The sequence below is a fragment of the Orcinus orca genome, chromosome 3 (genome assembly GCF_937001465.1).
Source record: "Orcinus orca chromosome 3, mOrcOrc1.1, whole genome shotgun sequence".
In the NCBI taxonomy this organism is placed as follows: Eukaryota; Metazoa; Chordata; class Mammalia; order Artiodactyla; family Delphinidae; genus Orcinus; species Orcinus orca.
Window position 1 is genome coordinate 28,053,438 of NC_064561.1, and position 15,555 is coordinate 28,068,992.

The 15,555-nt window shown below is 34.2% G+C and overlaps 1 protein-coding gene across 8 annotated transcripts in view; it reads right to left on the reverse strand.

Moving 5' to 3' along the window:
- The window catches only part of RANBP17 (RAN binding protein 17), a 314,986-nt gene that overhangs the window by 182,134 nt on the left and 117,297 nt on the right, over window positions 1-15,555 (reverse strand). The window contains exon 1 of one of the 8 annotated variants that reach the window (XM_049708091.1): window positions 10,712-10,784. The exons of 6 other annotated variants lie outside the window; for them this stretch is intronic. The gene's annotated coding sequence lies outside the window, so the exon portion shown is untranslated. Of the gene's footprint in view, window positions 1-10,711; window positions 10,785-15,555 lie in introns of those variants that run through there. One more of the 8 variants, XM_049708090.1, reaches the window with a different exon arrangement.

Genomic DNA, 15,555 nt, shown 5'->3' on the forward strand with positions numbered 1-15,555 from the left:
TTATAGCTATATTAAAAATACATTTTAAGAATGGACTTAAGAAAATACTAATTTGTACTCACAAACAATTAGGAAAAATTTGTCACTCTATAATCTTGATGTTCAAGCCATATGCCAATTGAATTTATATGAGCTATTAAAGCTATAGTTTGGCTCATTAGATGTGTAAGAATACAGGTTTCACAGGAGGCATTAAAGTAAAAATGTCATAATATTAATATTCATAGACAGCATGAGAAAAAATAACACCTTCCTACACCTGCTTAGAAGACCATATTTAAGATCAAAACAGAGCAACAGCACTGATTTCTAATTCTTAGTAGGAAATACGTTAAGTGCATAATTTGCTGGTTTATCTAGTTAGATGAAATCTCAATCAAACAGGATTTTCTTTTAATCTAAGAATTTAAAAATAGATCCTTTCTACATACATTTGTCTCTTTATAATTTTGGCTCTTAAAGTCCAAAACAATTTATTACAATTTGTTAATAGATTGTCTCTGTTCATTTTATGTCAGATAGTTTTATCTCGTCAATGTGAGTTTAAATCCCTCAGAGTTATGGTCTATGGCTAAGACTTATTCTCTACCTCATGTAAGGGAAGTTCTAGACTCTCTATCGAATGACAGAATGGTACGTGCTTGGAAAGAGCTTCTGATTGTCCTAACCCAATTCTCTCTCACTACATACAATAAAGAAATTGAGAATCAGAAGTGTCTGAGCCCATATGACATACCTAATTACTAGTACCGATTAGACAAACATGCTAACAATAACTTGTTTATGCAATATACATATTCCTGTTGAACAACTATAGCTGCTAGTGGCTAGCCTATGTAATCTAACAGTGACAGCAAGGCAGAGTTGTTCAATAGCCAAAGGAATAGCATATGGCCTAAGAATTACAAATTCCTACATTTTCCACAGTTCTCAAAATGCACTCCTCAGAGGCTTAGGATGCCAGAGAGACAAGTCAGGGTCACCACAGAGACAGTAAGAACTGAGCCACTGGAACATCTGGCTCCCTGCAATCACTGTATCCTCATTTCTGTCAGAACCATTTGCTTCTGTGTAAGATTTATTTAAGAAACAGTTAATTATAAACCAGTTTGAAACCATTATCTTATCCTATGTATATTCCTGAAATCTTCAGAATAAAATGTTTTAAGAAAAGAGTGAACTTAGGTTTTTTGTTTTTTAAGAATACTTCATTTTATGTATTTGCCTCAAAAAGATTTACTTATTACAAAGTAATTATAGGAACATCTATATGAAAATACTGTAGTCACTTATTTGATAGAGTTCGATATTTGCATGGTACAAACTGTTTAATGCTAAGTACAGGAAAGCAGTCACCAGTCAATATATAACATCAATTGTATCTCTTTTTTGAAGTCATCCCATATTCATCCCCTTTTGTGTCCATTAACTACAGTCTTATTATTAGTTTAAGCAAAGTACTATATCCTCTTTTAAAATATTGCAGAAAAGACTTTATGTAACTATTTCTCCAAACATCTTAATATATACTCCCTTCAGACAAAGCAAAAATTTGAGAGTAGGGGTCTTTTTGTGACTATGGTTTCCCTGACAAAAAGATGATGCCTCCCTCTAGACTGGTTATTACAGTCATTAAATGGTTCTTACAAAACATTTAGCTCTCTGTAATTTTATATGGTTTTGATTTATAGTTATAATTAAGAAAAGCAATGCAAAAAAGACTCTAGTTAGAACCTTTTAATCCAAAGATGATTCAAATGTGAGTGCTACTGTACTAAAATCATTCTTGATGTTCCTGCTCATCCTCAAAATATTAGCTAAGGGAGAACTCTTTGATCCAAACAACTCACCAGCATTAATTAATCATCTCTTTCACCACAAATATTTCAATAATACTGAAAACAACAAATGTATTTAAGTATAGTATCTGTATATGATGATGTACTTCAAAAGTGATTTCAATTGGGATATATAAGACTTCCTTCAACAAATAAAAATATGTTCTCATATTTTATCACAAGTTAGATTGTGAAAGGTGGGGTGGTAGTTTGGCTTCTTTATTTGTTTCTGGGAGATGCTGCTTTGTGCCCAGTGATGATTAAAAAAACTGAGAAATCACAGTACATAAATGAAGCAAATGGGTGACAACAATTACTGAAACGGCTCGCTGCTTAGTAAATATTACGTAATACATTACCCTAAATTTTTACAGTAGCTTTCTAGGGGATAGCTTGAATGCCTTTAGATATTGAATATTTTCCACTATTTCATACCATTGTAGGAAGAACTGAGGAATGACAGGACTGGGTCAATTGCTCAATGTCGTCCAGTGAGAGAATTAATATCCGAATCTAGTTAGCTGGCTCTCCAACATTGAGGATATTCTTACAAGATCATATTGCCGCTCTCAATGAACATGTGTTGTGCATTTAACTATGTGTGAAAATTACTGAATACCTACAATAGGGCTGAAAATTGTGTGAGCTATCTGCATCTGCAGTCACACTTTAGGCTCTCTTTAGGTTCCTCTGGTATTATTAGGTACAGGTCTTCCTACTTTCAAAAATAGTATACTAAGGCTTAGAGGAGTGACAAAGCTATTTTTTTCGGTTTTATCTACAAATAATCTCAGATTTACAGAATAACTGCAAAAATAGTTAAAAAGAATTTGTATATATTCTTCACTCACATTCCCTATATGGTCACAAAGCTTTTAAGAGATGTGGCTGGGACCTAAAACATAGCTTTCTGATTCCGAATTATATGGCTCTTTCAACTACACATGAGTCATGGGAGGTTCAAGAAAATATAAGACCCTATGAAAGATCACTGCAAAATGGCCTTTGCAAATGGTCTAAGCAAAAATGACAGGCATTTTTCATAGACTATACTAATTAATGATGATAATACACCACAATCCAAAACTATATATACTGATTTTCAATGCTAAACAGACTTTTACAAGGACCACCACTAAGAAGCAAAAATATTACAGCATAGTTTCCTCATCCGTAATTTCCTGCAGTTTTGGATTTTTATATGGATTAAAGTGAGAACAGAAGTAACTAGCACAGTGCCTGAAACACTGCAGACACTAAGTAACTGGTAGCTGCTGTTACATAACAAATATTTTGTTTAAATGTGTTTTGTGATTCAGGCTCTTGTCATATACATATGCCAGAGGTATAATCATTGCTTCCCTATAAAAGGAAGCATATTATATGGACAGAAAGAGCTAGATGCTATTAGGCTTGCTAAGATGCTAACTACTAACAATAACTTGTGCATGTTGTTTAGGCTGGGGAGAAAAAGTTACCAATTCTTTGCCACTACAAAATGTCACTTTGCATTTGGAAAAGCAGTAGCTAGTAGTAGTATTATAAGGATAACATTTTATTATGAGAATTTTTAACATACAGAAAAGTTGAAAGAACTGTACAATAAACAGCCACATATCCACATTCTAGATTTTATAATTAAAGAGTTCCTGTATTTTGCATTATTACATACCTTGCCATCCTTCTATCCATCCATTAATCCATCAGTTAGAAGGGGTTTTTAAGTCCTTAGATTCATAAAAGTTTTAGTAATTACATGTGTAATCTGTTACACAGCAACACATAACTAATGCAGGATACAACTAGAAAAATTCTTAGCAGCTTCCTCTTCTCTGTGTCAAAACTTAACTTACATACATCTTTAGCTTCTTCTCTCTCTTGGAACCTTAGACTTCTCTTAGTGTCTTCTTTTTACCTCAGTTTCCCCATGTTTGGTTCCTTTTCTTCCTCACCTTCTGCCTTAGAAGAAGGCAAATGATTCTCAAAACTTTTTGCAATTCAAGGACCCCTTTTACAGGATTAAAGATCCCCCAAACTCTACGTCTCATCTATTTCAATTTGCCTGTAAGTCAAATAAATAAAATAGCAAGACTTCACAAGCTTTAATGGAGCTCTGGACTACTTTGGAAGGGCCATTAAATAATGTTTGTTTTTACTGAGTGCTAGAAATAAATTGGAAACCTATCTATACCAGCACAAAAAGTACAAATATTCCCCAATTATAAGCTCTTAAATATATAGGGTAGTCCATGGCTCACACTCTGAGAATTTGACGCAACTTATCAAAAATATCTAGATCCCCACAGAAGATATACGTGATAGACTGAATATGTTAAAAGTATATTTAAACAGTTAAAAAGTAAACCATTTACAATATATTAAGAAAGCTATTGAAAGCATCATTTGAGTCTGAACTACCTCTCTAAGAGCAAAAACCTAGCCAAAGAAAAAATCTTTAATGGTATTAAATTCATTATTATAAATCTTAAAAATTACTAAGGCATTGTTTTACTTTCTCATTATTTGTCCCTTACTTACTTTGCTGAGCTACACTGGCCTTGCTGTTATGCAAACACACCAAACATGCTTCTGTCTTAGAAATTTGTATTCACCGTTCTGGGGTATTTTATCACAGATACCATTATGGTAGTTCTGCACTTTATTGAGATTTTTGCTAAAATGTCACTTCATTAGAAAGGCCTTCTGGGGACCTCCCTGGTGGCACAGTGGTTAAGAATCTGCCTGCCAATGCAGGGGACACGGGCTCGAGCCCTGGTCCAGGAAGATCCCACATGCTGCTGAGCAACTAAGCCCAAGCACCACAACTACTGAGCCTGTGCTCTAGAGCCCGCGAGCCACAACTACTGAGCCCACGAGCCACAACTACTGAGCCCGTGCCACCTAGAGCCCGTGCTCCGCAACAAAGAGAAGCCACTGCAATGAGAAGCCCATGCACTGAGACGAAGGGTAGCCCCCGCTCTCCACAACTAGAGAAAGCCCGCGCACAGCAACAAAGACCCAACACAGCCAAAAAAATTAATTAATTTTAAAAAAGCCCTTCTATAAATATCCTATATTAAAACAACCCCACCTAGCACTCCCTATCACCCATATCTCACTTTTTCTTCTTAGCTCTTAATGCTTATTTTTATTGTTTACTATTATTTTTGTAATTTTTTATTTATTAGTATCTCTCCAACTAGACTATTAAAAACAACAAAAGTTATTTTATTCATGTTCTCCCTTGTTCCCCAAAAGATTTGGAAGCAGGTAACAAATTTAATACAACTTCAAATCCTGCTTGAAATTATGTTAAGTGTAAAATGAGTCACAGATAGATGGTTTCAAAGATTTAAAATACATCTTTCTAATGTCTCCTCTCTCTTATTCCTGGCATTTTGCTTTTGTATTGTTTCTTTGCTTTGTTTTTAACATGGAAAGTGCTCCCAAGAAGTGATGACGTGAATCAAGAGAAAGTCACAAAAATATTCATATAGTTCAAAATGGCTGTGTAATCTGGCAAGCAGGGAATGAAGTCAGTTATTTAGGAGGCTTTTCAGTTTCTTACATTTTAAGAATATACTAGAGTTAGGTGAGGCATAGTTTAGGCCTATGTCCCCTCAGCCAATTCTGAACTCTCGTTTCACAGAGTATGTCTCGCTGCAGTTAAGACATACTTTGACAAGCGTTCAGTTTTTATACCACCACAACCACTATATGTGTTATAAATAAAAACTATGACTTACAAAGAGGGTGGTAATTACATCATGATAGGCATTAGAGTAATGCCTAAGTGGCTTGTGAGAACATTATAACCTAAGAACAGAGTTATCTCTCTTGGAAGAATATGTTGTCATTTCTAACTTTGCAGGTGGTTATTATTGCTTTAGCTAAGAATTTATAGGTATAGTACTTTATAATCATGAATATATTTATGCCAGCTTCTGGTTTTTGTTTTATACTGTTATTTGTTATTTAAATTGTCATGGTGCCAAATCACAATGAAGCTGAGATCAGAAAGCCACTCTGCACTGAGCAGAACTTTCAATCCAAGCAATGATCTTAGCCCAAAAGTCAACACACTAGCCTTTTTACTGTTCTAAATAATGGTCTCAATGTTATAAACAAGACTCAACAGAGAGAGGATGAACATATGCACAATTTAACTAACAAGTTTTAGTGTCGTGGGATTTTTTTCTTTAATATAGAGGCAATACATTTCTTCCATTTCCCTCTTTGAGACATCAAAAGTCTTTTACAATCAGGCCCCAGGCAATTGTTCCATATTCTACCTCTCTTCATTGCTTAGAATATTGTTGCATTCATACATTTATTATTTCAACTGAAGAGTCAGAAGACTACTGACCTATTCACACTATTAATAAAATATATAGAGTACTGAAAAATAGCCTGAAGTTTAAATGGTATTACCCACCCACGTCAAGCTTAGCAGCAGTAAAATGTCTAATCTCGCAAGTGACAAAAGGCAGATTCCAAGTCCAGCCCTGAGCACTGGAAGTGCGTTAGACTACAGACTTCGAAAAGATACGTTTGGGAAAAAAAATCTTTACAAAATATTTAATGGCTACGATTCGTGTAATATATAAACAATAACGTGAGCGTAACAAATATATATGACCTTTTAAGTAATAAGAAAAGCAAAAAGAGTCTCCAGTTTTCTATTACTACTGTTTATTTTCCTCATAAGTTTCACCCATTTATTGTACAATAATCCCTCATTACTGTAGCACAATAATGCATAGTCTATACCCACCTATAGTTGTCTTGTGTCTATTTAGTTTTAGAGCAAGCAAGGAATTTGAGAATATGGTAATAAAGCCTCAATCACAGTAATGATGTACGATGGGCTGTAATTTCTCTGTGCTAATGGGTTACAAACAATATTACAGTGATGACGGGAATCTCACTGATTCATTATATGACTGCAATAATATCAAAATGACTTAATATAGATCACTATTAAGTCATGCACATGCTACTAACAACCTCTATATTTCACTATATAGATATATAGGGAAATAAAAGTAATACTAGTCTTTCTACATAAAAGTTCACACAGCACAAAACATTTTGTGTTGAGTACCCTAAATCAATGTTTAAAGTTGGAATTACTGCATTGAACTGGTTCTTTGAAAAGAAAACCATTGGTTTTAATCTGCTTGAAGCAATCAATTACTCCCTGTCCTCTTTATTCCAAACTGTAATGAAAACTAAACTGCGTTGTCTTGAAAACTAAATGTGAAGATGATCATAAACAGAATTTAAACTCCATGGATTATTCATATCTACCCATTTAGATTTGCCATTTCCATTATGAGTACATTTGCCACGAGCATTTAATGGACATCTAAAAGGGAATTCATTAAAGCAGGAGCTGTTGGCAGCACTTATGGGCTTCAGACTGCTTTATGCTTGCCTTTAATAGCTCACTATTACAAAAGTGATATATTGTGTTCATCCCATTAGTAGTTTGCAGAAAGGTCTGCAAGAGATAACAAACCCTTCTGAATATTTTCAGAACTGAAAGTAAATCATAGTTTTTTGAAGTATCATATTCTAACAATATACAATTTTAGAGTCTACTAAATTTAGTCGTTTCAAGCCAAATAAGATTTTAGCAACCACAGATACATTTTACGAAGCAGGAACCACCTTTCTGAAATATTCTCTGGTTATTAATGTAAGACATTAGTAGCCAACAGGCAATCCAATAAATTACTTGAAGGTACAATAGGGATAATAGTACAATACATATTTCTATGAGTTAATGGCAAGACATCACCAAAAGAAAAGCTAGGTAGAATATTCCTATACAATTTCATGCTGCCACTCTTCAGGAGGCATGAAAGGACTGTTTCTGACATCCTGGATGCATTAAAAGGGTTTCTTAGAAGAATGACATTCATTGTTTTTTGTTTGTTTTGTTTTTGTTTTTTGGTCCTACAGAGGACACAGAAAATGGAAACAAAGAAACACAAAACATGATTTTACTGTTAAAACTTATCTGAGTAATGCAATCAAATCTTAACTGGGAAGGGAGAATAAGGAAAGGAACCCCCAATTTCAGTATGTAATCTCTATAATGCCTATGTCTAAGCTATGTTTTATTCCAAACTTAACATACTTTACTTAAAAGATAACTTGAAGCTTATAGTGGGGTCAGTAGCATGCCTTTTTCTTAGAAAGGGCAGAACAATCCTATCAATGCACAGAAGAGTCTAAAAGTCACATCATGTGGTTCTAGAATTAATCAATTACTTATTTTTCATAGCACATTTGCCTTTCTAATTTTGTTTTGTTTATAGTAAGGGAAATGAGCTAGCATGTCCCTTATTACACTTACCAGGTGTCTGAAATATGTTAACTGGTGTAGAATGGAAATGTTATCATGGGTAATCTAAATCTATACATTTAATTCTTTAAATCTCTGTGTAGATAATTAAGAGCTGACACCATCATGATATTTTAAAGACTAAAAACTGGTCTTTTAAATCTCAGTTCATTTGTTTATTAAAACAGATGTTGCAATGATATCACTGATATAAATATGGAAATATCTAAAATTCACATATACATCTACATAAAAAACTACTGGCTACATAAGTAAAAGAGTAAGAGAAGGGTAAATATAAGGCATTATTTTAAAACTTATACTCTTTAGATATACACATACTTCTAAAGGCAGTCAAATACTCAAGTTTCATTCATAGTTTGCTATTTCTTCAAAATTACGATTCCTCAACAATGTAGTTGATTATCCCAGCCCAAGAGCAGCATGGGAAATCTGTGTTACTCCCTAAGCTTTTGAAACATGGCCACTGACTTCATTACAATGCAGATTCTAATATGTAATAAACATTTTAATGTGTATGACATTCCTGGTTAAGTAACGTAATTCAGATTTCTAAATATTTAAGTTACTTTATAGATTTATAGGATTGGGTTAGGATATGTTCATGTACTCACATAGTGCACATATAGGAACCTAATCATATTAACAGTTACAGTCTAGTGGGAAATAACTTTTTGTTAGCATCTGAAGCAGAGTTAAATAAATAACTTTCCTTTTCAAGACAGATTATCTTGGAAATATTTTTTAACACCAGTGAATATCTTCAGTTCTTCTGCACGTTACACTAAACATAAGGGGATTACAAAACAGAGGATCTGTATTCAACAAATTCTGTGTGTAAGCCCATACTAATTTAATTGTACTGATACAGAATCAAGTAAACAACTACTTTATTTAGCTTCCAGTCGTAAAACATCAGGTGGTTCCGAATAATAAATGCTTGAAAAAGTTGCTTTCCCAGCCAAAGAAAAGTTCTCTTGCTCAAAACTAGTACTGACATTTTTGAGTAATAAACACCAAAAAATGCATCTCAAAAAGCCAATATTAAAGGGTAATACAACCATTTAGCTTCTTGGCTGACAAAATTTCAGAGAGGAAGACAACTGCTTTTTCCCACTAAGTAGGAGTCATTCTTTACTGTAGCAAACTGAAGTGTATTAACTTCACTGAAGTATATTAACTTCAGTTCATAACTTAGGAGTCACCTGGAGAGTTAGCCAATGGAAGGAAATAAAAGCCCAATTTATTCCTATCTTTGTGTTGGCAAACGGCAGAGACAAGGTATATCAGAGTAGTACTACTTCTGTTTTCCTCACAATTAAATGCATAGTGTCATTATCAAGATGCAACAAATTAATGTTTTATAAGATTGACAAGTAATTCATTATAGTATATAAAGGGTCACCTATAAAACAAATTATATATAATGTACAAGTGCATTTTGTTTTTCAGATTTTTATTTTAATTGTATTTTTTTTTAAGATTTTTTTGATGTGGACCACTTTTAAAGTCTTTATGAATTTGTTACAATATTGCTTCTATTTTATGTTTTGGGGGTTTTTTTGGCCATGAGGCATGTGGGATCTTAGCTCCCCAAGCAGGGATCAAATCCACGCCCCCTGCACTGGAAGGCGAAGTCTTAACCACTGGACTACCAGGGAAGTCCCTACAAGTGCATTGTGAAGGATAGATTATCAATGTCAGAATACAAGGAAGATTTTTCCCCCCAATTAAAAAAAGCTTTTGAAACTGAGTTGTCTTGAAAATAGCCTCATAGCCACAGACCTAATTCACCTCCCAGCTTAAAATATAGCATCAAGGTGCAAAGTCAGACTTCAATTAGCTAAGACCACTTGCCTGAGGAGCAATCATAAATTTCTGCTTATAACTAGCTTATGGAAATTGGATACAGAACAGGGAAATTCTTGTCTTTGCCCTTAATCGTTCTGACATTAAGTGAAAGAATCCATGGCAAACCAACGAAGACTTTCATGATGACCATGCATGTAAACGTTAGCTCTAATATTCTGAATCCGCCGCTGGATTCAAGACGTCTACAAACACAGTTAAAAGCTATTAAAATTACAAAGGTACAAGATTATATCTGCTAGATTGACTTTAAGTTGCTCTCAACTCTTACAAGTTCAATAAAAATGGAAACAAGGATCAGCACTAAAACTGCAACTAGAAATACCTGTTTCAATATGTCTTTCTCTCTCACCATACACACATACTCCTTTTAAGATTTCTGGAACTTAAAATGAGTAAGTATCCTGAAATGATTACATTATTCAGCAGAGAGAATTTTTAATTGATGTGATTAATCATTAATAGTTTAGGTGGGTCGTAGAATTAATGGATAGATGAATTGTATATCTCTTTGGGGTCTAGGAAGCTTTAAAAAACTAAGGCTGACTGATGCTGAGTGAGATAATGCCTGAGTGTGACTTACCTGGCCAGAAAAGAAATTGGCTTAACATACAGACTGACTTGCCCTCACCTGGACCCTTAGAGTGTGATCCCTGGTTCAGATGATGATGGGTCAGATCGTTCTCAAGGAGGAAGAAACCCGACTTGGATAGGTTTGCCACAAGCCCTTCACAGGAAGATGTCAGTCTTCTGTGCAAGACAAAAAAGAAAAGAAAAAAAAGGTACAGTGGCAGTGGATGAATTCTCCTTTCTTAGGAGAGGAAAAAAAATCAGGTATGCATATTCTCCACTTAGCTACCTCTTTTCTGTACACAAGGCAAAGAAAGTCTCTGCAAAAGTGGGAGAGACAAAGGTATCAAAAGTCTAAATCATTTTGGAATAGATATTATAATAATAAAGATGCTAATTACAACTGATTATTTTCATGGCCCCGCTGAATTTGATTTGGGGAAGATCAATGATCAAAAGTTTGTTTTCATGGGCAAAGTAGTTAGTCCTAGAATATTTCTAAAAATGCTTTAGAGTAGATAAGGAGGATGTCAACAATGCAGTGTCAATCCAAATCATGAAATTATTTTCAGATATTATAGCTACTCTAATGGTGATTTAAAAGAATATATCTTTCCGGAGTCCAAATTATCTGGCATTTCAAAGACCAGTATTTGATACGTCTCTAACATGTTCCAATCAAGTTTTCCATAGGTATAAAATATCTTTACTGATATTTTCAAAAAAGAATTCTAAAAATACTATTTTTCTCCAAGACTGATGATTTAGTTCTTTTAAGAATCTATACTCAAAAATATCATGTTAGTCTTTTTTATAGATACACAAAGTTTTATTTTAGATAATTAGCAAACTTCAGGATTTCATGATGTCTATTTTGCCCTACTAAACACAGTAAATTTCTGTTTTTTATTTATAAAAGTTTGTTTAGCTTTATTTGCAGTGCCATATATGTCTAATATTAATTTAACTGTTTTTCTTCATGGGCAAGACTAGAATTTCAATGTTCTGTATGTATGGGTACCACTTAGTTTTTATTTTTAAAAAATCAATAAGCAAAAAACTCCATTTCACATGAATGAGATGACAGGGTGAGATGATATAGAAGCTAATAAATGCTACCTTAAAAATACACTCAAAATAAGACTGGCTGCAAAAGTTCAATAGCTACTATAAAAATCTAATAGGCTAACTAATTAATAGCTGATAAATTTATATGAAATCAAAATCCCTTCCTCAATTCTAGTTCTCACCTCCCATTCTACAAAATAAACAGGAATTACTAGGTCTAGTAGTCTATAGCTCAAATGGCAAATAATAAAATTGATCTCTGTAATGAAAATCACTATATGAAGCTACAAAGTTTAGCACTTAAACTTAAGTGTGAAAGAAATTATTATGAAACAAGGTTTGATGACCAAAATATTATTATTATTAATTATAATATGATCTTACTGGGGTTAGTTCAAATGCTTTACAGACTTTTTTTTTCAGATACTAGGGGGTTTTTTTTGCTGTTTTTCTTATTTATTTTATTTTTTATTTTTTTTGCGATACGCGGGCCTCTCACTGCTGTGGTGTCTCCCATTGAGGAGCACAGGCTCTGGACGCGCAGGCCCAGTGGCCATGGCCCACAGGCCCAGCCGCTTCGCGGCATGCAGGATCCTCCCAGACCTGGGCACGAACCCGTGTCCCCTGCATCGGCAGGCGGACTCTCAATCACTGCGCCACCAGGGAAGCCCTCTTATTTATTTTTAAAAAACATTATTGAAGTGTAGTTGATTTACAATGTCATGTTAGTTCCAGGTGTACAGCACAGTGATTCAGTAATACATGTATATATATGAACATATATATATTCTTTTCCTTTATAGGTTATTACAAAATATTGAGTATAGTTCCCTGTGCTATACAGTAAGTCCTTGTTGGGTATCTATTTTATATATAGTAGTGTGTATGTGTTAATCCCAACCTCTTAATTTATCCCTCCCCCCTTTTCCCTTTGGTAACCATAAGTTTGTTTTCCTTGTCTGTGGGTCTATTTCTGTTTTGTAAACAAGTTCATTTGTATCTTTTTTTTTGACTCCACATATAAGTGATATAATGTGACATTTGTCTTTCTCTTATAGATTTATATTGTATGTACAAGTAGATGAGTTCTTTATTAAGGGGATTTTTAAAACATAGAAAATTCCAAAGAAGAGCTATAATACTCTCTGCAAAGCTCACAAATAGGAGAACGGGAAGTGTTTAGCTCTACCAAGATATCAAGGGTAATTCCCTTGAAGAGCATTACAAGGAGATAAGATGCTTCATGGCAGAAATGAGTTTACCAATGCTGAAAGAAAAGACAAAAATGAATTCTTCATGATACTGATTTATCATAGAAATATCAGAATCTTTAAGACTTCTAAACCATGCAGTAATAACAGAATGAAGCTAAGCTGCAGTTTCTCAAAGCAGAGCCTTGCCCTATATGATAAACTCTTTAAGGAACAGACTCTTAAAGATCCATCCAAATTTTACTACATGTTCTAAGGTAGAGAAAATGTGAAACATTCCATAATTTAATTCGAATATGTGAGTAATTTCTCAACTTAGGATCAAAACTATGACAACTAAGAAAAATATTGAATGTCAAATGGAGTAAGTTCATCTGTAGCCTTGGTGTAATTTTTGCATAACTATTCTAGAGCATGCCTGCAAAGATCCAAACCAAATTACTAAATTTCAGCATTCAGTATTTTACAGATGTTTGTTAATCCAAGAAGTACATGCATTTTCACAATCATTATGTAAATATTAACAAATAATGAATATATGAGCTAGTATGTATAGATACTAACTTTAATCCCTTTGGAGTAAAAAGGAAAAATTAGTTGGAAGCCTGTGGTAAAGTTACAAATTGCAGTTTTCCCAGTAATAATCTGGTTAGGAGGCTGTAACACAAAGTGTAAGAACATAAGAGCCTCTAGAGAAAGATCAATTGGGTCTGAATCATGGCTCTCCCATGTACTAGCTGTATGACTCTTGGCAAGTGAAATAACCCTTGTGAGCCTCAGTTTCCCCACATAAAAATTAGGATAAGTCTATCTCTACATTGTAGGGTAGCACAGTGAATAGGAAGCACATGAAAGTTGCTCAACAAATGGCAACTATTGTCATTATTCTTTACTAAATTTTTCCTAAGGAATTTAACAGCCTCTCAAAGAGAAATTATAAATTTCAGGGGTTTTGTGATAATTGAAACACATGATATACTCATTTATTATTTCATTTCACAAATATTTACTGACTGTCAGAAAATATGCTTGGTGCTGAGAACACAATGGTGAACAAAACAGACACATAATTACATTAATTATAGTTGTGAATAATCACAGTGTGATAAGTGCTTAGAAGACCAAAGACTAAGTAATATGACTTCATATAACTGAAGGCCCTAAGATAGGAAGGAAGGATGAGGGAAGGCCGACCAGAGAAAACAGTGTAGGAATTAGCAAGGCAAAGAACAGAGAAAGATCATTCCAGGGAGAAGAAACAATATATGCAAAGGCCCTGGTAAAGTATTTGGAGAATTTTGGAACTGAAAAAATGCCAGAGTACCTAGAGAAAAGAAACAAAAAAAGAAAAGGAAACTGGTATAGGATAGGATTGGAGAGGGAGACAGAGAGTTTCTTCAGCAGATGCTATAAGCCATGGAAAAGATTTGGTCTTTATCCTACTAACAAAGGGAAACACTAATTTTCATTGTAAAACAACCACTTTGGCTATCGTATACGATGAACAATTTTGGGGGTTGCAAGAACAGATATGGGCAGACCATTAGAAAATCGCCACAGAGGTCATGGAGAGGTGGCCTCGACTAGTAACATGCTGATACATATAAAATTATATAAAATCAAATACTTAGGACAGAGAACTGAAAGGTTTAAATGGCTACAGCGAGTTCTAGGTTATAGACGTAAGCATCAGATGCCATTTACTGAATAGAGAAATCTAAAAGCAAAGCAGCGTTTTCAGGGGATGTCATGAATTCTGTTTAGAGGCTCCTGAATTTAAGATGATAAACAGATGTCAAGTAGACGGCTGGATGCGTAAGTCTAAAGTTCAGAGGACAGGCCCAGCTAGAGATACGTATTTGGGCTCTTCAGTAAATAAATGGTAATTAAAGACACAGAAGATGAGACTAAGGAGAAAACGGAGAAGACAGATATGAAGACCTAAGCCCAGCCCTAAGAAACAATGTTTAAAGGTCAGATTTAGGAAAGTTAGTATACAAAGAAGCTGAGAAGGAATTATGAGAGAGATTAAAACAAGAAAGCATGGTGTCAGAGAAGCTAAGGAAAAGGAAAAATTGTTTCAAGGAGAAAGTGGTCACTTATGTTGAATGCTCGTTCATTTAAAGTTCATTAAGATAAGGGTAAAAAAGTATTCACCAGCTTTATAAATACTACTGTCATTGGTGATCTCAGCTCAAGCAATAAATGGGTAGTTCTTTTATGTCAGGTGTGGCAAACTTTTTCTTAAAAGATCAGATAATAAATATTTTAGGCTTATGGGCCAACTACTACCTTTGCCATTGTTGCTCAAAAGCAACCACAGACAATACATAAAGGAATAGGTGTGGCTGTTTTCCAATAAAACTTTATTTACAAAACAGGCACTGGCCCTCAGACCATAGTCTGACAATTCTTATATCAATCAAGCCTCACGTCAAACATTAACTACTTCAGCAAGGCCTTTCATGTTCTTCCAATCTAAAGTAGACTCTTCTTTCCATCTTTCTATCATACCATCCTGCATTACTGTCTTCACAGCACTTATCTAGTATCTTAAATTACCTTTCGGATTTGCTTAGTTATTAAATATTTCTCTCTGCTTCCTCTGAAATGTAAGTTTCATGAG